This window comes from Chiloscyllium plagiosum, chromosome 22 (assembly GCF_004010195.1).
Source record: "Chiloscyllium plagiosum isolate BGI_BamShark_2017 chromosome 22, ASM401019v2, whole genome shotgun sequence".
Taxonomy (NCBI): Eukaryota; Metazoa; Chordata; class Chondrichthyes; order Orectolobiformes; family Hemiscylliidae; genus Chiloscyllium; species Chiloscyllium plagiosum.
Window position 1 is genome coordinate 10,740,875 of NC_057731.1, and position 26,005 is coordinate 10,766,879.

Below are 26,005 nucleotides of genomic sequence, written 5' to 3' on the forward strand. Positions count from 1 at the left end.
GCAAAATCATTCCTGATGAAGGGCTTTTGCCTGAAACATCGATTTTCCTGCTCTTCAGATGCTGCCTGAACTGCTGCACTTTTCCAGCACCACTCTAATCTTGACTCTGATCTCCAGCATCTCCAGTCCTCAGTTTTGCCTAATTGAGCAATGGGCCAACTCTCCATTGACTGCAGACATATCCAGTACAAAAAGAAATTAGCCCTGACTACTACAATCATCTCAGCCCCAGGACATCATTCCAGGACTGCCTCAAGATAGTTGCCCTACGCCCAACCATTTTCAGCTGCTTTGTCAATGACCATCTTTCTAGCGTTATGCTGGAAATTGTGAAATTCTTTGATCATAAAACAGCATTCAGTATTAGTTGCAATTAATCTCTGCCACATGCAATAAGACCTGAACAACATTCAGGACAGGCCTGATAAGTGGCAAATAATATTCACAATATAATTGCCTGGCAATAACCATCACCAAGAGACAATCTAACTATTTCTTGACATCCAACCAGTTCAAATATTGCTGCATCACTCTGTTCTCAATTATCACCAAAGTTGTGGAAGGTGTTGTTGACAGTACAATCAAACAGCACTCAGGCAACAATAGCCTGTTAACTAAAGCTCAGTTTGAGTTCTGCGTGGCCCAGTCTTCATTACAGTCTTGATCTAAATATGGATAAAACAGCTGAATTCAAGAGAAGATGTAAGGGTCTTGATGTCAGTGCAGCAGTTGACCAAGTGCAGAATTAAAGCAGCCCAAATAAAACTGGAGTCAACAGGAATAGAAAGAGAAAATGTTTCCATTGGTTGAAGTCATACCTGGCACAAAGGAAAATGGATGTGGTTGTTGCAGACATCCCAGCAACAGGACACCAATGCAGGAGTTCCTCAGGGTAGAGTCTTCGGCCCAACCATCTTCAGTTGCTTCATTAATGACCTTCCCTCCATCGTAAAGATCAGAAGTGAAGATGCTCGCTGATAAATGCACAATGTTCAGCACCATTCAGGACCTCAAATACTGAAGAAATCCATGTTAAAACGTAGCAGTAGCAAGAGAGAAACCAATCATCCCAACACGGATGACACTGTTGCAGGTTTGGGGGGGCATGGTGGAGAAATTAAAATATCAAGTAAGGGGTATTGGCAGGACAGTGTCTGAGAGCATCGTAAGGTATGAGATGGAGAATAACAATGGTGAGAAATGAATTGAAATAAGGAGATCACTGTCATTCTGAAAGTTTACATTCAGAACCACTTTACATTCCTCCCCAGACATAAGCATTTCTTTCATCATTTTCACTTTATTCTTCCCTTCCCTTTATAAGTGTTAGGTTTGTTTATGTTTCTTAGTTAACACAAAATGACTGCTGTTGGTTTTCAGTTGACATAAAAACGGACAAAGATTGTTCGTTGAAGGAGTAATTTACATAGACAGAATAGTGGCTTTCGAACTCATAGCAATGAGATAAGATAATGAAGTGTCTTACTGAAATCACCCAATAGGGTCTTACTAAATAGTAAAGTATAGCCACTACTTACCCCAAGAAAGCTTTGATAAGGGAAGCATTGATCTTCTTGCAAGCTAATTTAAAGTTTACCATTCAAATGGGATAGAAAAGATAAAAGCTTGACTCATATTAGTTAAGAGCCTTTGGGTGACGATAATCACATATATGTATATACAAATATATGCACATAATAGTAATTTTAATATGTTCAACATCAATGTGTTTAATTTGATTCCTGTAGACAGTCAGCTTTAAATGCCAAAACTGTCCAGGTATGGAATGCCCTTGAGAAACATTGGTAAAGGTCTCTTTTAACCAGCTGGTTCAGAATTTGTTATTTAATAAAGATTAGAAGAAAAGTCTGATCTCTCAATTATTAAGACTCCAAGTAATTGTCACTATATATTATGTACACCTACATAGGTATACTAAAGTTCTACGTGCAACCAACAAACTAACATTAAGGGGTTTAACTGAATTCTTATGGACAGACAACATGAGACACTAGGGAAAAGCCCCCATCTTGCTAGCAGGGATGATTAAACAACAGATGCAGAAGTCAGCCTATATTAGAATGTGGTTGAATAAGATGCATTGTAAAAGCCCAAGGATACGTGATAAGGGAGTCTGGTAAACTTAATGAGATCACAGGAAGACTTAGGGATGTCCATAAGGTTGTCCATCAAAATACCATGTTGTCTGTGATGACACTTAAATTTAAGAGGTGTATTTTGTCCTTTTCTTTTAATGGAAAAAAGATTGAGAGAGGTGTAAAGCAGTCTGCTCTAAAGCTAATAATGCAAACAGTGCACAATGCCTAGATTTTTTTTGAAAACATTGAAACAATAGAAGCAGCCTGAATAGGTGGGGTCAAGCTCTCACAGAACCAGGATTTCTTCTGGTTTTAGCCTTCAGTAGAAGTATCCAGGGTCTTAAAGCTAGATGTGGAAGCTTGTATTCCTCTCTCTGCTACAGTTAAAAATTGGCTTCTTTTCCTGTTGCTAGAATTGCATGTGAGATGAATTATTTTACCAAATTTGCCTTTGTCAATGGTATGCTTATGGGATGTTACTATATTGGAACAGTGAATTAATAGCAGTTAATATATATATTCAAAATTCTGTTAAGCATTTCAATAGAGTTACAGTTAAGGTAATTCTTTTATTTAAATTTTGTCTGTACTTTAATCATAGTATATGAATAAAGTTTTTTTTTTAAACTTGGTAGTTTGGCCCATCAAATTGCACCCAGAAACTAACACATTATCTTTAAACTAAGAAAAAGTTAGGGTCTAGGCTATCTTCTTCATACTTTGAGGGAATTTGGTTTGGTCCATAACAAGTCACATGATTAACCTGACTGGATGTGCATATAATAAATTAATAACATGATTGGTTTTTAATTGTTAAAGGTGGGCTGAAAACAAATACATAAAAATTTATATTTTGTCTTTGTTCAGTGAAGCAGCTTTTGGACCTCCAGAGATTTCTTCCCACTAGTGTAACATTAATAAACTCTTTGATGCTGGATGTGGACTCCAGGTGTCAAGTGATTTAATCATTCTGCCCCAATACAACCAACACTACCCCACCCCACCCCAACAACAAACATATACAGGACCACAATGGGCATCAGTCAGGTGTAATGTCAGAGCCCAGGGAGCAAGCAGGAAACAACAGGGAGGCAAAGTTGAATAGGATTGGTATCCTTGTGAAGGAGATGGGTTGAAATGGCCTGTCCAGGTCTCTGGGAGATGGTTGGGGTGGGGGTGGTGTACCTGGCAACCAGGTGGAACATGGGGTGATGAAGGTGTATACCATGATCTTCATTTACTGCCAACACTCGCTGCTCTCTAGATATGAAATGCAACTGGACAATGGCTGGAACAATGCCCAGATTGGGTGGAGTTAGTGTTAGTTGATAGGAGAAAGCGTCTGCTCGAAGGTGCAACATCAAAAATGCAAATACATGAAAGATGTTGCAGAAAAATGAAACTACGCTTACTTTGCAATCATGTCATTACTCACGTGCAATGCATGCAGAGTGAATGTGACTAATGTTAAAATCCTGGTCAAAGTCCATTTGCACTATGTCATTAGTCCTTGCAAATCAAATATCAACATCTAAAATGCAAATATTATTGAAAATGACTCAAAGAAGTGAATGCTGGCTAAAAGCAATGCATCACCTTATGAAACTTGCAAGAGTATAGTGGGATTCTCAGCCAATTATTTCAACATCTGTCATTAAAGTATTTCAATGCACTCCACTGAATAAGTTTCATGGTTGATATATGCCTGGCATGAGAAGGAGAACCTGAAATCTTCACCCTTATTCCATTTCCAGAGGATGAGCAAGATACAGTGTAAATGTGGGCCTCACATGTCCCAGGACATTGGCGGAACAATATTGGCTGCTAGAAAGGGACCCAAGGGTTGCAGCAGCAGGAAACCATCCTTTGCCGGCAAATGTAAAGGTGATAGCTGCTTTGTACTTGTGTGATTGGCACCTACCAGGACGCAATGGGAGATAATTAATGCCCAACTGCAGTCAGCATTTGGACTGCACTATGAGAGGTGGGGGACAGTAGGAGGTAGGTAGGATGGTCTCCAAGTGTGTCTGCATGTTCACGTTCGGTGGCTGTAAACAGAAGTTCATATTTGCAATTGTCTAACTGCTTGTATGTGATGTCCCCTACTTGGCAATGACAGAACACGATCGATATAATGGGTGTTGGGAACAGTAGTAGTGAATTAGAGAAGCTGGTTTGATAGGGATGTACACAAGACACATGAACAGTGTAGCCTGGTAGTTAAGCAGCAACCAGAGTGAGAGAGAATGGGGCTGTATGTGCGAGAGAGTGTCACCCATGCAGCTCTGTTCAATCAGTCACAGGCCTTTTGGCTACTGTGCCATAATATTGTTGGTGAGGTGTGATGTTGGATTATCAATGTTTGGCCTTTTGCGCAGTGACTTTTTAGAGATGGCATGGGTGCCATAAATGCCTGTCTACAGAGGGAGATAATTGGTTAACGATGAGTTCTGTCAAGAACAGCAAGTGGTAGATTTAGAAAATTTAGTAGAAATCAGAAAAGAGGAGCATCATAGGTGCAGGATGAGGTGAGTTTGGGAAGATGCAGAGAGAAAATCTGTTGGCTCTCAGAGATAAACCAACCATGAAGCTCAACACAACTGACACATGACTAAAGACGTGTCAAAATCAGTCCTGTATATCAAATTTGATTAAGTAAAATCATTCTCCAAATTATTTTATTTACCTCTACACAGAATAAATAATATCCTAGCAATGCCTATTCAGGTCTGATAATTTGACAGATCTCTTGGAAAGCATGTAACATGTCCCTTTGAATTTGCATGGAAACATGTAACCTTTGCAGTTGTGCCTGGATCAAACCCAGTATAAGAACTGTGAGATCTGAAGGATGACTGGCTTAAAATCCCATTGTACAACAATAATATTCCATTTTAAAATTAACTTAGAGGCCAACGGCTTTATGAAGAATCATGGGTGAAGGAACTGAATTTTGAACAATTACATGCTTTTCCTACTAAATATCACCTAAAATGATTCAAAGTTAAAAATGTCAATTTTGGAGTTTTTTTGAGTGAGCAGTGAGAGATGAAAGTGTTCAGACAGACATGGACAGCATACATTGCTCAACAAGAACCCTTCATAAAACTGCAGGCAAAAACACTATACTCCACAGTAATAGACCAAAAAGATGATCTCAGTAAATCTTTTCCAACTCATGAAACAAACAGATATGTGCCTTCAGCAATATGGCACATAGTTTTATCAGAAAGAGAAGGAAGACTGCCTGTAAAAGCATGGGGAAAGCAAGTGAGTACAACTTTCTGTATTGGAGGGACCAATTTTATTATTGCGTCATCACACGTCATCCTATCAGCAGTTTGATATTGACAGCAAAAAGAAACATCATTGTAAGGGTGGCACAGTGGCTAGCACTGCTGCCTCACAGCACCAGGGTCCCAGGTTCAATTCCAGCCTTAGTGACTGTCTATGCTAAATTGCCCATAGTGTTAGGTACACCAGTTAGAGGGAAATGGGTCTAGACAGGGAATCTAAGATAATACTGAATTATTTTGTAATCATTTCCATTAAAATCCATAATCTCTCAAAAAAGTGCAGTATTTTGGAAGTTTGTGATCTTGATATCCAGTATTTGTTTTTTCTTTCCTGTAGATCTCTATGATTCCATGGTATATTTACTTACGCAGTTCGTTATGTTTTATAGTGCTTCTGTGAAGTGTTTTGGGTAGTTTTATTATATTAAAGGCATTACATGATTGAAAGTTGCATTGCAATTAGTTGATACACAATTGGACCAATCTGATTGACATCAACTCAACAGAAATCTCATGAAGATATAACTGCAAATGTTTTTAAATATACAAATTGTACACAATTGGAGGGTTTTAAGGCTTCCCATCCAATGCTGAAGGGTGGAATGAATTTGAAAATATATTGTCAGGTATTATGCTTGCTAGATCAGTTTAAAATTGTTTAAAAGGTTAATAATCCCAACATGCTTTTCAGGCATTTTAAATAGAAAATGTATATGATGAGAAAAGATACAATTTTTATCATGGAACAGGGAAAACTTGGAAACAGAGAGCTCAGTAAGGACCCATGGCCATAGTAATGTATGATTAACCAGTGCACATTGCTTCCGATCCAGACCACATGCAAATGTTGTCCTCCCTGCCAAGCAGAGTGCTAATTGGCTGCAAACCTGAGCAGGGGTGAAAACCACAAGTGACAACAGAACTCTAAGCCAGCTTTCCCATCTTAAAGGAGCAATGCAACTTGACTGCATTAGGTGCTGGATGAGGCTGAGGAGGAGTGTCTGACCTGCAAGAAAAGTGATATCGGTGCAAAAACGGAAAGGCCACACTCTTCAATATTCTCTGAAATTATACTGGAGGTGGTGGACCTCTAGGTGGAGAGGTAGAGAGAGAGGACCTCCACCCAGAATAGATCTGGAGGTTCTCCACATCAATCCCACATGGAACTTCGAGAAGAGTTATATTGGTTTCAAAATCTTGGCCCTGTTTCACTCTCCTTTGCTTTCCCCAGTACTTTCTGCTTTTAGATCATAAAACTATAAGACATACAAAGTGAATTAGGCCATTTGGGTGTTGAGTCTGCTCGATGAACATACTTAATGAACCAGTCTACCCAGCTCTGTGTGGTTGTTACAACACTGGCTAAACCCTCCTGCTTAATTTAAAACCAGCAGCACAGAAAAGATTTATCCTATGCAGTAATCTGTAAAAATTTGAGTAGCCAAGAACTATTTAAAGTAAAAATTAACAACTTTATTTCTTAAAGTGTAACAGAGAATAATTAACTAACAACTACTTACAATTCCTTCCTCTAACCTACCTTGTACCTTCCCTTCTATAATACTAGTCCAGTAAAACTCCCAATTAAGATTTACAGAAAATTCAAATTGTAAAACCAGCCAGCGGTCAAATTTTCTCTTTATCTTCGTCAGTAGATCAGCTCTCCAGGTCAGCTCAGGGTTGAGGTTTTTCTCTGTGCAAACTTCTTCTCAAGACAGGTACCTCTCAGAAAGTTCTGACCAGCAGTCTACAGCTGTTGGTCTTGTAGCAGTTCTCCTCCCATTTGTTCAATTTTCCCCGGTCTTATACCCTAAAGCATCGGATTGTGTCATTGGCTTTTAAGATTGTCAATATACTCAACTCAAACTTTATTGGAATTGGCTTCATTTTCATTTCTCTACTCTTTTGAACACATTACCCTAACATACAGATAACTTTAATATAAGTTCACCTTCACCTCTTCCCATATACCTATATATATAAAAACTTTAAATAAAGACAAATCTCATCTAAACTCTATCAGTTAAATCCATGATAACGCGTCCATGGTTGCATTCTTCCAATCTGCAACATGTATGATTTTTAGTTTAAAAGTCTGTAACATAAGACTCCTAGAAATAGTCTCATATTCTTGTCTTTAAAGCGTTCTAAGACTGTAAGCGGATTGCGATCAGTGTACACACTCGTCTCTGACACATTGTTCATGACATACGCATTAAAATGTTGTAAGGCCAGGACCAAATTCAATAGTTCGTTTTCAATCATGGAGTATTTCTTTTGGTGGATGTTGATCTCCTTCAAAAAGTATCTAACTGGCAGTTCAATCCCACCCTCATCTTCCTGTAGGAGTATAGCTCTAACTTCAATGTCACTAGCATTGATGGCAACTTTAAAAGGTTTTGAAACGCTTGGTGTAGCTAAAACTGGTTTTGTGGTTAGTATAGATTTCAAATGGTGGATAGTCTCCTGGCATGGTTCTGTCCACTGAAACTCTGTGTTCTTCTTCAGCAAATCGGTTAACGGTGCCACTACATTGCTGAGGTTTGGAACAAACTTCTGATAGAATTTGCTGAGTCTTAAGAATCAAAGCACCTCTTTCTTCAAGGTTGGTCATGGAAATTCCTCGATGGCCTTCATCTTTGCATTCCATGGGGTAAACCTTCCATGACTGATATTATGTCCCAAGAACGTCATCCCTGCTTTCGCAAATTCCATTCTATTTAAGTTTATCACCAGTTTTGCTTCTCATAGTTGCTCAAAGAGTTCTGCCAACTGTACCATGTGATCTTTCCAGGACTTACTAAACATCAAGACATTGTCCAAATAGACTGCACAGTATGTTGACCCAGCCACAACTCTATTCATGAGTCTTTGGAATGTAGCAGGTGTGTTCTTCATCCAAAGGGCATTACTTTAAGCTAACATAGACCATTTGGGGTTACAAATACAGAAGTTTCTTTCACCATCTCTGATCAAGGTACCTCCCAGTAACCACGCATTAAGTCCAACCTGGTGATGTAACTGACTTGTCCGACTTTCTCGATATAGTGCTCCAGACTAGGAATTGGATATAAGTCCGATTTTATAATGGTGTTGACCTTCCAATAATCTGCGCTGAACCATTGATTCCTGTCCAGTTTGGGAACTAAGACGATCAGCGAACTCCACTTGCTCTGGCTTGGTTTGATGATGTCCTCATTGAGCATGGCCTTTGGAAATTTGTGCTTGGGAAGGCAGCAGATTCCATGTCAGTAATGTCTCACATTATTAAAAGTACACCCAAATCTTCATAACAATGGTAAAGATGCTTAGAGAGAAAAAAAATTCTCTCTCATTTGATTTATCTATTTTCACCATATTTTGTAACAAAATACACGTGACAAGTATTATACAGTGTCGCGACTCTCCAGTGCCATATTAAAACATAAAATGAACCAAACCATAGACTATAAAGACATAAACGTGCATAAAAGTGTTCAACTTTACAGTCCTGTTTGTTAAATGCTCCACCATGGGCCAAGGGCCTGATACCCAAGCATGAGCCTTCCCTAGCTGTGCTGCCACCAGATGAAAGTCATCACTCCTCTGCACCATCTCACCTCCACTTACACCCTCGCCAATGTAGACACCATCGGGTATTGCACTGGCTCAAATTCAACTCTGCCACCATCTGTCTGCTTTGGGCCTACCTCACCAATGCAGTCACAGCTGATTCTACCAAGTCTCATACTGGGCCCAAACTCACCTCACCATGAATCTGCACTGGATGAACACATCGTCGGGAAGTTTAACTTGCCTCCACTGCAGCAGCCATGATTAGGGATGGAAAATAAATGCTGGGCTAGCCAGCCAAGCCCTCAACCAATAGAGTCAGAGTCATAGAGATGTACAGTATGGAAAAAGACCCTTCGGTCCAACTCGTCCATGCCGACCAGGTATCCTAACCTAATCTAGTCCCATTTGCTAGCATTTGGCCCATATCCCTGTAAACCCTTCCTGCCCATATACTCATCCAGATGCCTTTTAAATGCTGTAATTGTACCATCCTCCACCACTTCCTCTAGCAGCTCATTCCATAAATGCACCACCCTCTAAATGAAAAAGCATTAATTAGTTGTGTTAAACACCAATGTTTTATCTGTTAACTTGTAGCTATAGTCTTATTATTTATAATAAATAATTCTTGTTTTGTACAGAAACCTGTTGTCTAACAATATCGGTCTGAAATTCAGGAAAAATTGGGGAACCACACCCACCTTTAAAAAACTTTAATATTTGGTGTGACTCTGGAAATCAGGATTCTTGATTTATGGTGTGCTACTCTAGTGAGTCATAAGACTTTTGTACAAAATATTGCAGAGTTGGATTGATAAAGGTTAGTTTGGATTCTGTGTTGCAGTGATTTTATTTCAGCACTTTGGTCACGAGAACAATATCAGTCAGCATCTTGGGGAAGGAAAGGTGTGAGACTGTTATCGAACTGAGGTTGTGGTCACTGATGCCATATGCAGATCAGTCAATCATAAGTCTGAGAATTAAGAGGCTGCATTGGTTTCCTTTACCTTTCCTTCCTTCTACTGATTCTTTTCCTCTACTCCATCCTGCACCTCTCCTTCGTCAGCTGTTCACAGTTCACCTGATGGCAAAGACTATATCATAATGATGGCAAAGACTATATCATAATGATGGCAAAGACTATATCATAATGATGGCAAGGTTTTTCAGAACATACCAGACTATGAAAAATCATGACAATTACTGCAGGGCTCCTACAGAGTAATCCATTCAGTGGAAACTCTACTTAAGCACTCCAAAGGTTGTTCAATTACATTTAGACAGACAACATGATTTTCATCATCTGTGTGCTTGGGGAGGGGCTGCCTGGCAAAAATGAGTTCCAGGTATGAAATCTGATATTAAAAAAATGAGGCTGGCTTTGTCAGAGAGTGGTAAATATTACAGACTGATCTGTTTAACACATTACAAATGGATGGGATTGTGTAGATAGAAACAGATTTCAGCATTTGGGAGGGCATAAGTATAAGGTTAACTCTAAATAAAACATGAGCAGAGAGAGTAGAAAAATCGCCACCAGGATCTTGGGACCTGTATACACAATTTGAGTTAGTGATTTAAACATCATCTCCTCTGAGATTCAACTAGCCATGTTGCTTGCATTAGGGTTGCACTGAATAGGAACATTTGTTTAGACAAAGGACATACTCAGGCACAAAGAAATGTACAATTTTTTTAACTTTAATGTAGAATATTGGAGAGTTGGTTGACAATGTTGGCATCATAAATTTTAATTTTTAATATAGCTAGGGAGTTGGTGGGGAAGGGACAGTGGAAAAAGGGGTATTAGAGATGGGAGATTAGGTTGCAGGCAGATTGGAACCTGACCTATTGCCTCATAAATTAGACCTGGGCTCTTAATTCTTGGACTGCACTTGGACGTAACCAGTCAACATGTTACCTGGATTAGGCACAGGCTTTGAATTTCAAGTACACTGATAAGCTGCAATCATGGCACCCAATAAACTCAGCTCACCACTGATGTAGTCTCACAGCAGTTTTAGCCAGCATGCTAAATTAGTCCGAATCATTTTATTTTTAAATGACTGCAATTGATAACAATCATTTTACAACAAAGTTATAATAAGACTGCTCCCAACTGCAGTTAGAGGCACAATTGCAATTAGTACTTCTATTAAAAATTGTTTATGAAAAATATTTTCATAGCATAAATAACATGAAACTGTTTCCACTGACAGGATTGTAAGCAGGGGAGGAAGATTTAAAATAATTAGCAATAGAATCATAATACATAATTGGAGTAGTCGGCTTTCAGCCCATTGAGTCTGCTCTGCTAATAAGATCACAGCTAACACGGCATCTTTCAACTCCACTTTCCTTTCTTTTCCTCATACACATAAATTCCCTTACTTATTAACAATATATCTCAGCCTTGAATGTACTTAATGACCCAGCCTCTAGAGACCTTTGTGGTAAAGAACTCCACAAATGTACTACCCTCAGAAAACATTACTCTACATTTCTCTTAAAGGGGTCACTTAGATTATGCTCTCTGGGCCTAGACTCTCCCACAAGGGGGTCAACAACCTTTCTGTATGCAACATCTCTGTCAAGTCCCCCAAGAATCTTGTATGTTTCTAGAATGTCATCTCATTCTTTCAAATTCCACTGAGTACAGGGCCAACCTACTCAATCTCTGCTCACAAGACAGTCCTTCCATACCCAGAGTCAAGTTAAATGACACTTCTTTGGACTGCCTCCAATGCCAGGGCAGTAAACTTCGTTTTAACTGGCACCTTATGAACCAGCACTCTTGATAAACCGGCAGAAATATATCCCACAAATATCGAGGTTTTCTGTATTATTCTATCCAATTATTATAGTTATTTTCATTTATTTACCTCATTGTAAGTATACTTCATGATCTATTCAAAGTCACACAAAATATCAACAGTTCATTCAATCTTTAGTCAATTTCTCCTCAAATACCACGATCTACCATAACATCCAAGTAGCCAGCTGAGGGCGTGACTGAGAAGGCTCTCTGCCGGTAAGTTTTATTTATGGCAAAGTTACATTATTATTTGAGTGACTTATGCTACAAATGAAGTATAACAGTGATGTGTATACCCCTGTATTACATTTCTATTACTTTATGTGCTTTTTTACACTGATTCAGAGGACCACTTGATTATCCAGAATATTTGATTAACCAGCACACTCCAGGTCCCATAGGTGCCGGACAATAGTAACTTTACTGCAATCGTTCTCGAAATAAAGGGGACCAGTACTGTTGACAGTATTCCAGCTGAGGTCTGACTAGTGCTTTGAATAGTTTTAGCAACATTTTTATCCTCTATTTCCTTTGAAACAAAGGTCGACATTCTATTTGCCTCCCTATTCCCCGCTGAAATTGAATGCCAGCTTTTTTACAATTCAGGCAGAAGGATTCCCAAATCACTCTTTTTTTTTAAGCTTTCTGCACTTTTTCTCCATTTAAACAATATTCAACACCTGTATTTTTCCATGTTTAACTGCATAATCTCATTGTCCCATATTATATTCTGTCAAGTTTCTGCCTATTCGCTTAACCTGTTCACATCCTCTCACAGACTATTATCCCCACTACTTGCTTTCCAATATATTTTTATGTCACCTAAAAACTTAATCATTTGCTTCATCCAGGTCATTAATATATTCTTATATATAAATGTAGCTCCAGCACAAATGCTGGTGGCACTCCACTAGTTACAGGTTCCTACCTGAAAATACACCCCTACCCCACCACAACACTCCTTCTTCTATTACTTAGTCAAACCTCTATCCATGCTAATATATTACATCTGAAACCACGGGCTCTTATCTTAAGTAGTGGTACCCTTATCAAATACCTTCTCAAAACCCAAATATATTACATGCATAGCTTCCTCTTTGTCTATCTTGTTTGCTTCCTCCTCAAAGAATTACAATAATTTTTGCAGGTATAGTTCTCCCTGTCATACTGACTCTGCTTCACTATATTATATATTCCTAAATTCTCTGCTATTACATGTTTTACAAGAGACTCTAACATTTTCCTTAATAATAGAATCTGAGAGAGAACTAGGACTACTTTTTACGTTGTATACTATTATATCATCATTTGGAATGTAGCTGGAAGACCAGAAGTTCAACAGCTAATTTAGAAAAGTAAATGGGCATAGAATTTACAAAAAAGAAATGTACAGCAATGATGAAAGGGCAGCGGAGTGGGACTAACTGGATAACACCTTGAAGGAGCCAGCTGTGACATGGTGGGGCAAGTGACCTCTACTATATTGTATGTCTCTCTGATGCTCAACCTTTTGGAAAGTATGCCCCTTTATTAAAAGTTAACTGAACTGAGGAGGAATTTGCACAGGTTTCCCTGCTAGCAAAGGCTAGCCAATGCCATGGATTTCCAATGCGTGACAACCTATCAATTTTAATTCACAATGGATGATAGATAAGAAAAATAGACAATATTCCATGGATATTATTGTAGATGCTGAAAATATGAAATAAATAGAGAACAATTTGAAAATGCTTAATTCAACCAGAAGGTTTGTAAATCAGAAACTTTAATACTGTTTCTCTATTGAAGCTGCCCAAACTGCAAAATATTTGTAGTATTTTTCTTCTTGATGCATAATACTCACTTGAATGTTTTGATAATATCATGGTTGACTCAGCATTCTGTAAAGAATAACAATCTGAAACTAGTTGCTAACTTTTAAATGCAAACCTGTACCGAGTCTAGACAATAGATGAAAAACAACACATTGTTCATCTTCACATTGCACTGACCAGACAAGTGTAAAAAGAAACTGAAAGAACAGCAGATGGTGCAAATCAGAAAGAACAGTAATTGCTAGAAAAGCTCAGCAGGTCTGGCAGCACCTGTGGAGAGAAATCAGAGTTAACATTTTGTGTCAAGTGACCCTTCCTCAGAACTTCCTCAGAAGTGCAAGTAAAATTGGGTTCCTTAACACGTAAAACCAACACAGGACCTAAGCACCTTTCATTCATTGTGGAACTAAGACAGATTTGCAACTTTTTTGCAGAAAATCTACAAGCTTGGTAAAATTCCTGCTCCAGTTTCCACTGGGAAAAGAAGTGAATTACACCAGCTTCTTAAACAGGAGTAATGTATCTAAAGTACTATGTTGCTTTTTCACTGCAGCTCATACAGCCAGGAGGCATTTGCAAATCAAGAGATATAACAAATTTACCTCCAAATCTCGCAAAGTTGGTGTAGCTGATATTATCAATTAGTGCACAAGAAGTAGGGAGAGAAATTCTTCTGACATATGCCAGGGATGCATAGCCCTGGATTAGGGGAGGAAAAGAGGTGGATTAAGATAGGGGGAGAGAATCTCCAGCAAGATAGCAAAAAACAAAGGTTCTGCAGAAAAACAGGAGAGAGCAAGAGGGATTTGTCTAAAGAAAAGGGGCAAAGAAAAGAGAATCGAGAATGGGGTGCTGGAAAAACACAGCAGGTCAGGCTGCATCTGAGGAGCGGGAGAATCAACATTTCAGGCAAAAGCCCTTAATCAGAAATGAAAGCCTGATGATGGGCTCTTGCCCAAAACGTCGATTCTCCTGCTCCTCAGATGCTGCCCGACCTGCTGTGCTTTTCCAACACCCCACTCCCATCTCTGATCTCCAGCATCTGCAATCCTCACTTTCTCCACAAAGAAAAGAGAGACAGAAGAAAAAGAGTGAACAAGCTTAGGGTTAGGGCAAGGGAAAAAAGAGAGGCAGGGAGAGAGAGACACACAAAGAGGACAAGTAACGTTTTGCAGTGGCAAGAGTGAGATAAACGTTCTTACAAAAAGAAAGTGTTCTGACAAGACCACAGCTTTGCAGTTTTTATTTATGAAAGTTGAAAACTTGCAATCACAGCTTAAGAGATTGAATATGCATTTCTCTATACTTCAGTTATGAAAAAAGGCCTAACTTCTAACATCTCTGTTTGTAGACATTTAAACAGAGTCCATTAATTGTAAGCTTACTCTCACCTAACTCCAAACAGCTTTGCAGATGCAAAAATTGAAAGCTGCCGATGAGCTGTGGTCTACAAAGGTATTATTAGCAATTATTTTTCCATAAACATCCCATCACAGTGAACGCAAACCAATAGATAGCTTGGCTCACATATCAAAAGGTCTCAGACACAATAATAACCAAAACCATAAAACCAATCAACCTTTGGTCACGAACAACTCCACAGAAATTGTATGTTGCAACGTACAACTAAACCTCTCAAATAATAAAAAAGGTCTGGCAAATCAATGGAAGCGAAAGAGTATTATTGCTGGATTGTTAATCCAGAGATCTGAGAACTGCAGAACAGTAAACTTAACATCTGCGGTAGGTAAGTTACTTGACAAGATTCTGAGGGATTTTGTGGGCGGCACGGTGGCACAGTGGTTAGCACTGCTGCCTCACAGCGCCAGAGACCCAGGTTCAATTCCCGACTCAGGCGACTGACTGTGTGGAGTTTGCACGTTCTCCCCGTGTCTGCGTGGGGTTCCTCCTGGTGCTCCGGTTTCCTCCCACAGTCCAAAGATGTGCAGGCCAGGTGAATTGGCCATGCTAAATTGCCCGTAGTGTTAGGTAAGGGGTAAATGTAGGGGTATGGGTGGGTTGCGCTTTGGCGGGTCGGTGTGGACTTGTTGGGCCGAAGGGCCTGTTTCCACACTGTAATGTAATCTAATCAAAAAAAAAGATATACATGGATTTGGAAAGACAGGGTTTAATAGGAGTAGTCAGCATGGCTGTGTGTGGGAGATGAGGCCTCACAAATTTGTTAGCGTTCTTTGATGAAGTGACCAGGAAGGTTGATGTGGGAAGGGCTGTGGATGTAATCTATATGGATTTCAGTAAGGCCATTGGTAAGATTCTGCATGGTAGGCTGCTCTAGAAGTTTAGATTGCATGGAATCCAGAGCGAGCTGGCAAATTGGATACACAATTGGCTTGATGGTAGGAAGCAGAGAGCAATAGTGGAAAGACGCTTGTCGGACTGGAAGCCTGTGACTAGTGGTGCACCTCAGGGATCGGTGCCAGGCTCACTGCTGTTTCTTATCTATATCAATGATTTGAATGAGAATGTACAAGGCATGATTGATAAGTCTGCAGAAGACACTGAAATAGGCAGTGTTGTGGACAGTGAGGAAGGTTGTCAGAAATTGCAGCAGGACCTTGATCAGCTAGGGAAGTGGGCTGAGAAATGGCAAATGGAGTTTAATATAGATAAATGTGGGGTGTGCATTTTGCAAAGTCAAATCAAGTTAGGCGTATAGTGGAACAGAGGGACCTTGGAGTTCAGGTGCACATTTCCATGAAAGTGGAGTCACAGGTAGACAGGGCAGTGAAGGAGGCTTTTGGCACACTGGCCTTTATCAGTCAGGACATTGAGCATAGACATTGGGAAGTTATGTTGCAGTTGCACAGGCCATTGGTGAGGCTGCACTTGGAGTATTGTCTTCAGTTTTGATCACCTTGCTATAGGAAGGATATTACTAAACTGGAGTGCAGAAGAAATTTACAAGGATGTTGCCAAGACTCAAGGGTCTGAGCTATAGGAAGAGGTTGGACAAGCTAGGACTTTTGTCTTTAGAGCATAGGAGACTGAGGGGAAATCTTATAGAACTGTATAAAGATCATGGATAGAGTGAATACACTCAGTCTTTTTACCAAAGTTGGGAAATTGAGGACTACAGGGTGTCAGTTTAAGGTTAGAGGGGAAATAATAAAAGGGAACACAGAACATAGAACATTACAGCGCAGGACAGGCCATTCAGCCCTCAAGGATGCGCTGACCTGTGGAACCACTCTAAGCTTATCTATCCTACTCTTTTCCATTTTCATCCATATATTGATCCAATGACCATTGAAATGCCCTTAAAGTTGGCGAGTCTACTACAGTTGCAGGCATTGCATTCCACGCCATACTACACTCTGAATAAAGAAACCATCTCTGACATCCTATATCTATCACCCCTCAATTTAAAGCTATGTCACCTGGTGCTAGTCCTTACCATCCGAGGGAAAAGGCTTTCACTGTCCACCATATCTAACACTCTGATTATCTTGTATGTCTCAATTAAGTCACCTCTCAACCTTCTTCTCTCTAACGAAAACAGCCTCAAGTCCCTCAGCCTTTTCTCATAAGACCTTCCCCCCATACCAGGCACCATCCTAGTAAATCTCCTCTGAACCCTTTCCAAAGCTTCCACATCCTTTCTATAATGCAGTGCCTAGGACTGCACGCAATATTCCAAGTGTGGCCACACCAGAGTTTTGTACAGCAGGAGCATGACCTCATGGCTCTGAAACTCAATCCCTCTACCAGTAAAAGCTAACACACCATATGTCTTTTTAACGACCCTATCAACCTGGGTGGCAACTTTCAGGGATCTATGTACATAAATACCTGAGATCTCTCTGCTTATCTACACTACCATCTCACCATTAGCCCCATATTCTTTTTTCCTGTTGCTCCTTCCAAAGAGAATCACCTCACACTTTTCTGCATGATACTCCATTTGTCACCTCTCATCCTAGTGTGAGTAATGATGAAAAATATTCATTTAGCACTTCCCCATCTTCTCTGACCCCAAGCACCACTTCCCACATATCCTTGATTGGCCCCAACCTTTCTCTAGTAATTCTTTTATTTCTGATATACCAATAGAAAGCTTTAGGATTTTCCTTGATCCTATCTGCCAATGACATCTCATATCCCCTCCTGGCTCTTCTTTAGGTTTCTCCTGGCTAACTTATAACTCTTAAGCACCTTAACTGAGCCTTCATGTCTCATCCAAACATAAGCCTTCTTCTTCCTCTTAACAAGAGATTCAACTTCCGAAGTAAACCACAGCTCCCTCGCTCGACCACTTCCTCCCTGTCTGACAGGTACATACTTACCAAGGGCATGCATTAGCTGTTCATTGAATAAGCTCCACATTTCAATTATGCCCATTCCCTGCAGTTTCCTTTCACATCCTACGCATCCTAAATCTTGCCTAATCACATCATAATTGCCTTTTCCACAATAATAACTCTTGCCCTGCATTATATATCTATACTATTCCATTGCTAAAATGAACAAAACTGAATAGTGGTCACTATCACCAAACTGCTCACCTACCTCCAAATCTAACACCTGGTCAGGTTCATTACCCAGTCCCAAATCCAAAGTGGCCTCACCCCTTGTTGGCTTGTCTACATACTGTGTCAGGAAACAATCCTGCACACATTGGGCAACAACTGACCCATCTAAAGTACTCGAATTATAGTATTTCCAGTCAATATTTGGAAAGTTAAATACCCCATGACAACTGCCTTGTTACTCTCACTCCGATCCAGAACTGTCTTTGCTATCCTTTCCTCTATATCTCTGGTACTCTTTGGAGCCCTATAGAAAACTCCCAGCAGGGTGACCTCTCCTTTCCTGTTTCTCACCTCAGCCCATACTACCTCAGTAGAAGAGTCCTCAAATGTCCTTTCTGCCACCATAATACTGTCCTTGACTAACAATGTCACACCTCCCCCTCTTTTACCATCTTCTCTGTTCTTACTGAAACATCTAACCCTGGAACCTGAAACAACCATTCCTATCCCTGCTCTACCCATGTCTCCAAAATGGCCACAACATCAAAGTCCCAGCTACAAACCCATGTTGCAAGTTCACCGTCTTTATTCCGGATGCTCCTAGCATTGAAGTAAACACAATTCAAACCACCTGCTGGTGAACTCTTGCGACCTTGAAGCTTCACTACTCTCAACCTCCCTGGAACTACAAGTTAGGTTCCCATCCCCCTGAATTAGTTTAAACCCTCCCAAAGAGCATTAGCAAATATCCTCCCTAGGATATTGGCACCCCTCTGGTTCAGGTGTAGACCATCCTTTTTGTAAAGGTCCCACATACCCCAGAATGAGTCCCAATTATCCCGGTATATCCAAAATCCTCCCTCCTGCACCTTCCCTGTAGCTACATGTTCAACTCTTCTCTCTCTCTATTCCTCACCTTGCTAGCACATGGCATAGGCAACAAACCAGAGATAACAACTCTGTTTGTTCTAGGACTAAGCTTCCACCATAGCTCCCTCAATTTCTGCCTTAAATCCCTATCCCTTTTCCTACCTATGTTGTTAGTGCCTTTGTGAAAGCTAAGGGGCAACCTTTTTTATACAGAGAGTGGTACACATATGGAATGAGCTGCCAGCAGACATGGTTGTGGCATGTACATTAAAACATTTGAAAGGCATTTGGACAAATACATGGATAGGCAAGGTTTAGAAGGATATAGGCCAAGTACAGGGAAATGGGGTTAGCATGGATGGACATTTTGGTCGGTATGGACCAGTTTGGGCTGAAGGGCCTGTCTCCGTGCTGTAGGACTCTATGATTCTTGGTAATGTCATTGGGACCCATGTTCAAATCTCACCACAGCAGATGGTAGAATTTGAATTCAATAAAAGTTTGCAATCAAGAGTCTAACAATGACCATGAATCCATTGTTAATTGTCAGGAAAAAAAAAGAATCATGTCATTTAAGGAAGGAAACTGTCATCCTTACCTGATCTGGGATACATGTGACTCCAGACCCACAGCCATGTAGTTGACTCTTAAACTACCCTTTGGGCAATTAGGGATGGGCACTGACTTAGCCAATGACATTGTCCCAGGAAAGTATTAAAAAATTGTGTTGAGTTATCCTTAGAAAAGTGGTTAAAGTAAACATTGACAAAGCCATCAAGCAGTACTTCCTTCGCAAAAATATGTTCATTGTTTTGCTATTTTAGCTCAGATCTTATTTAAGCCTTGATCTTAATAGATAAAAACCAGAGGTACTAATGGCTACCCTTAACACAGAGAGAAATCAAATGTACCTAACAAAAAATTGAAGTTAATGAGAATTAGGGGGAAACTCTTCTGTTGTATTCATACCAAGCCAAAAGAAGAGGGTTGTCATTGGTCGGGGATCAATATCTCAGCTTCAAGGCAATCACTGCAGTAGCCGTTCGGGTATTGTCCCGACCTTGTTCAACCCTACATGATGAAGTCAGAATTAACAGTTGTTGTTGATAAATACAGTGTTAAGTACACTTCACAACTCCTCAGATACAGATGCAGTCCATCAACACATGCAACAACATTTATACAATATTCAGGTTTGAGCTAATGAATGGCAAGCAACATGTGCATTATGCAAGTGCAAGCCAATGATCATCTCTGGCAAGAGATAATCTAACCTTCTCCCCTTAATTTTCAAGAGTATTGACCCCAGTATCAATATCCTGTGAAGACAGCATTGATCAGTACACTGTTTACCATTGACAACTACCTTTCTCTCAACTATATGAATACTATGGCTCTCAGAACAGATCGGAAGCTAGGAATTCTGGGAAATTAACTCATATTCTGACTTCCCCAAGCCTGGACAATACATACAAAGTGTAAGTAAGAGCATAATGGAGTGCTCTCCATTTGTCTGGTTGAGTACAATTCCAAACATTCTCAGGGAGTTCAACATAATCAGCGATAGAGCAACCGTCACTGGATTGGCACCCCACCTTAAACATTTACTTGCACTAATCACTGGCACATCATGCACGTTGCTACCGCTACATACAAGATGCACAGCAGTAAATTTTCAAGCTTCTTCCAAGTTACTTTCTAAATTCTTAACTTCAAAAACCTTGAAGGACAATGATTACAGACAAATTGGAATGCAAATGCCTTCAAGTTCCTCTCCCCATTTTGCTTAGTTGCAATAAATCATTGTTACTGGATCAAAATCCTGGAATTCCCTTTAAGCATTATAGATACACAATATAGATTGCAAAAGTTTAAGGATACGGCTCACCTCCATTTTCTGAAAGACAATTAGGAATGGCATTAAATATTAGCTTGTCAATGATGCATGAATTGTATTGAGAACTTTTTTCTTTCAAAAAATAACAAACAAATGAATAATCAATCTGTGGGTAGGCAAAGTATTTGCACTTGTCACTGAATGTGACAACTCCAGTCAATGTATTTGTCTTTAAGAAATGTGTTTTGCATTTCTGCCTTAGCTTTTACAAACAGAAACATGCAATACAAGTTAAAAGATTCAATGACAGCGATGTCAGATGACGAACTGTGAAATATGCATAAAAGTTTAAGTAAATTTTGAAGTGGTGAGCTGTTAATAGGTTTCCATACAATAAAGAAACTGGTACATACCTAAAAATCAAGTTGTATGTTGGTGCAGCCCTAGTAAATAAACAGTGTAAAGAAAAGCAAACACAAATAAAAAGGAAAAGCAGAGATTTAGCATACTGGAACAGTTATAATAAATAGCAGAAATACAAAGATGTGTATTTTACGAAAAAAAAGTAATTAAAAATACAATGGGATTTTTAAGCCTACTACAATGGTTTAATAAATATGTGAAGAGAATAATACAGAAGAATTGATCCCATTAAAATACTGATGCTGGAGGTACAATTATGGATAAGAAAATAACCAGCTTCTTGAAATTATTATTATATTGATTTTTACAGTGGAAAAAGAGGACATTACGAGCCATTCAAGGGAATATCAAGCCAAGTCAATGGGAAATAAATATATTTGGTATCATTAAAAACAAAAGGCAATGAACAAAATAATGGAACTTAAGACAGATAACATCTTTAAGACTTGATTATCACCGTAAAATGAACAATCAGGTGTGGAAATTGCAGATGCATTAGTCTTAATTTTCCACAGCGCTCTGGATTTGGGAAATGAGTCTTTGGTTTGAAATATTGATAATGTCATACATTTTTTAAGAAAAGGAAGATGGAAGAAACCACATCCATCATTGTGAGTGAGATGAGCCTTAGAAGAGTTATGAATTAATCAAAAAGAGACTAAGTGTAGATTTGTGATGAGTAGGTCATGCCTGCAATTGAATTGACTTGAGATATTTGCTCTAAAAAGTGCATTTTGTTTGGGTATTGTCTGCATGGACTGCCAGGAAGCATTTGATAAAATTAAAATAGTAAACATAAAATTGGATGGCATGGGAAAGTAACCTTGTGACATGGAAGGTTGCTCATTGATTGGAGAGTTTGGAGACAGAAGCCAGAATTTTTTGCATTAAGCTTTTCTGGAAGCCAGGATAATTTCTTGATTGCAACCCTAAGAGAACAATCAACTGCAAAGGAGGATGTCAGTCCTCAATATCTGAGCAGTGGAAGAAGCTGCTGAAGTCCATCCAGTAGGGTCTGCAAAGAAACACAAGAGTCATCAACAGTATCGGGAAAGTCGCTGGGACTCCACGCACCCCCTGTTGATTAGAGACATTCAGCTCCAGGAATTCCACACTCAACAGTAAAGACGTGAAATATATAGACAGCAACCTTGCCATTTTTCACCAATATCATTTTATCTTACATCGCCTCCACTTCTCATTCTGTGGAATTCAATCCAGATACACATGAAGTGATGCACTTGGGTAGGACAGACAAATGAATACACTAGGAGTACTGAGGACCAACAAGGCATTGGTGTGCATGTCTACCAGTCTCAACACAAAAACAGAAAACGGAGATAACCTGACTAAGGAGGCATGTGGGATACCTGGTGAGATTTTGAGAGCAAGGAGGTTATGCTGTAACTGTATAAAATATTGGTTAAATCACAACTCGAGTATTGTTTGCAGTTCTGGAATCTACATGATAGGGGGTTGTGATTCCACTAGAGATGGTGCAGTGAGATTTACAAGGATGTTGTCTATGCTGGAGGGCTTCTATGATGGAGAGATTTAGATTGGATTATTTTCCTCAGAGCAGAGGAATCTAAGAGGAGGTCAAGATTGAGATGTATAAAATTAAAGGCACTAACTGAAAGAACGTAAAACCTCAGAGCAAGAGTCAGCAATTCAGCCCGTCAAGCCTCCTCTGTCATTGAATAAGATCACAGCTGACTTCACCTTGGACCCAACATCACTTTCTTGGGTGCAGATGTGACAGATATTCCACATAACATCAGAAAAATTGCTATGTAGTTTCAATTATTGCTATTAATGGTTCCTCAATTATGTTGGGTGCATTAATTCCATCATCAAGCAGGTAACCAACCTCTCATTGAAGAAGCCATTGAAAAAACAGCAAGAAAACAATTGAATATTAGGCAAACAGCACTCCATCATCAGAAGAGAGAGTTTACCAATCCCCAAAGCAGCCTCAAACTCTTGCAGAAGGTCTCACAGAAAGTGAAGAGAATGAGAATGTGCACTGATTGGCAAAACATGTCAAGTGGTGTTCTCAAAGAATGTGTTAGTATGTCCCAATTTCTTACTTTACAACACCAATGGTTTGAAATTCATCTTGCCCTCAATTTTGGGTCCCAGGATCAGATTTCATGGTATGTCCATGCTCAGCCAGAACAAATGGGCAGCACACAAAATTAGTCTAACCCCCTCATTTGAATGATTTCAATGTTAATCAGTTTGTATCTAGATAAGGACATGGCAGCACAACAGGGGACCCTGGCAGTGTTGCTGCAAACATGTTACAGGCAGCCAGTTCTTTCTTAGAGGCAGGCAACCTCTCCAAGAGCTGCTGCAGAAAAAGAATTACTGCCAGTGAAATTCTTGTAAACTCAATACCACAGAAGATGAAAATGATCCAGACAATTGGGGTGGAGGTAATCAGGCAGAGAGATGCTTTGGGGGAAATGATTTCCTCAAAGACTAGGCTCAGAAGAGATGCGGGCAGAGGATCAAGAAAGTGACCGGAGCTTGGACTCGAGTATCTGACAGCATCTACTTAACTCATACAGGTGATCAGAGTTATGCTTCGCCACATGATTTCTCCTACATACCACACTACCCATCTGTCACACTGCACAAATTAGCACATCACCATCACTCACTCAGCAGCAGCCTGGATTGACATCTAAAATTCAGATATTCCATCTCATCAACATGACAGCGTCAGACTCAGCTCTCACTGTCTCTACATATAAGCAGCTATTCCCCTATGGCAGCCATATCACGCAAGCACAATACTACACAACCCATTGAACTTTTGTCCCCTCTTGATCAGGAGAATTTAGAAAACAAAATAAGGGCTTATGCCCAAAACGTTGACTTCCCTGTGCCTCAGATGCTGCCTGACTGCCTTATGCTTTTCCAGCACCATCCTTTTCAACTCTGACTCTCCAGCATCTGCAATCCTCACTTTCTCCTCACAACAGAAGGAAGCAGATGACAGTCGAGGAATCTCCTGCACTGTATAATGAACATGGCTCTTAGTATCAGTGGTTTGGGTGTAATTACACTAAATAGATTGCAATAGCTCAAGAATCAGTCATAGAGTCCTATAGCACGGAGACAGGCCCTTCAGCCCAAACTGGTCCATGTCGACCAAAATGTCCATCAATGCTCACCTCATTTCCCTGCACTTGGCCCAAATCCTTCTAAATCTTTGCTATCCATGTATTTGTCCAAATGCCTTTGAAATGTTGTTAACGTACTCACCTCAAACACTTCCACTGGCAGATCATTCCATATGTGTACCACCCTCTGTGTAAAAAAGTTGCCCCTTAGGTTTCTTTTTATTCTTTCCCCTATAATCCCAACCACCTGGTCCTTAATTCCCAATCCTCTGGAAGAGAAAACTGAGTGCATTCACCTTATCCATGCCTCTCTTATACATTTCTATAAGTTCCCTTCTCAGTCTCCTATGTGCTAAAGAAAAAGTCTTAGCTTGTCTAACATCTCCCTATAGCTCAGTCCTGGCAACATTTTTGCAAATTTCTTCTGCACTCTTTCCAGTTTAATAACATCCTTCCTATAACAAGGTGACCAAAACTGAACACAATAATCCAAGAGCAGCCTCACCAACGTTCTGTACAACTGTAACATAACTTTCCAACTTTTATATGCAATGCCCTGACTGATGAAGGCCAGTGTGCCAAAAGCCTTCTTCATTGCCCTGTGTGACTCCACTTTCAGAGAACTGTGCACCTGAACTCCAAGGTCTCTCTGTTGCATTACACTCCTTAAGGCCCTATCATTCACCATGAAACTCTTACCTTGATTTGACTTTCCAAAATGCAACACCTTGTAGTTATCTTTATTAAATTGCATTTGCCATTTCTTGGCCCACTTTCCCAGCTGATCAAGGTCCTGCTGCAATTTATGATGACCTTCCTCACTGTCCATGATACCATCTATTTTCATGTCATCTGCATATTTACTAATCTTGCCTTATACATTCTCATCCAATTCATTGATTATAGATAACTTGCAACAAATCAGCTCACGACCACCTTCTCAAGGGCAACTAAGAATGGGCAATATCTGTTGGCCTAGCAAAACCCAAATCCCATGAATGATTAAAATGAAAGATAGCATCCTGTTACTGTTAAGTGGGACAAAGTAGTCCAGTTCCAAATTGGCTAAGGGCAAGGCATAGAATTTGCATTCTTTACTGTCTCTGCTCCAGGTTGTCATACTGCAGCACGGGAATCACTGATATTGCTACTCCATGTCTGTTGCAGTCTTTTTGTGGACAAGTCACTTCTCCTCTTCTAAACCCATGATGTTTTGGTAACACTGTCTGTCAAATGCAGGAACTCAACAAACAAGTGTTCGAACACCACAGAATACTTGCAAAAACTTTCAAAGCAGAAAACATTCCAAGAATTTAAATTTTTTCTCCAATGAGGCTACATAGTTCTTCAGGTAACCTCATCCTGAGATTTGATGTTTCTCTTGCGAGGAATTCACAGCACAGGCATTAGATAAACCAGTGTTTTGAGTGTTGTCCAAATTTGGAATCTTAGAGTCAGATCAACTGGTTATGTGGCATGACATCAGGATGGCATCAATTTGTCATGCTTGTGCACCCGTATCCTTGGAGAATGTCACAAGGTGCTGAGAGGTACCAATTTTCTCACCATGGTGTCATTTGTTAACTTGAATATTCTACTGTCAGGATGCACATCAAGTTTTGAAGATGGAAGCATAAAATTACAAAGTCAACTGGTAGATCAAAAGCATCAATAA

The 26,005-nt window shown here is 39.8% G+C and overlaps 1 protein-coding gene across 1 annotated transcript in view; it reads right to left on the reverse strand.

The window, feature by feature from the left end:
- The window catches only part of pcdh15b (protocadherin-related 15b), a 1,523,107-nt gene that overhangs the window by 1,313,815 nt on the left and 183,287 nt on the right, over nt 1-26,005 (reverse strand). The window lies entirely within an intron of this gene.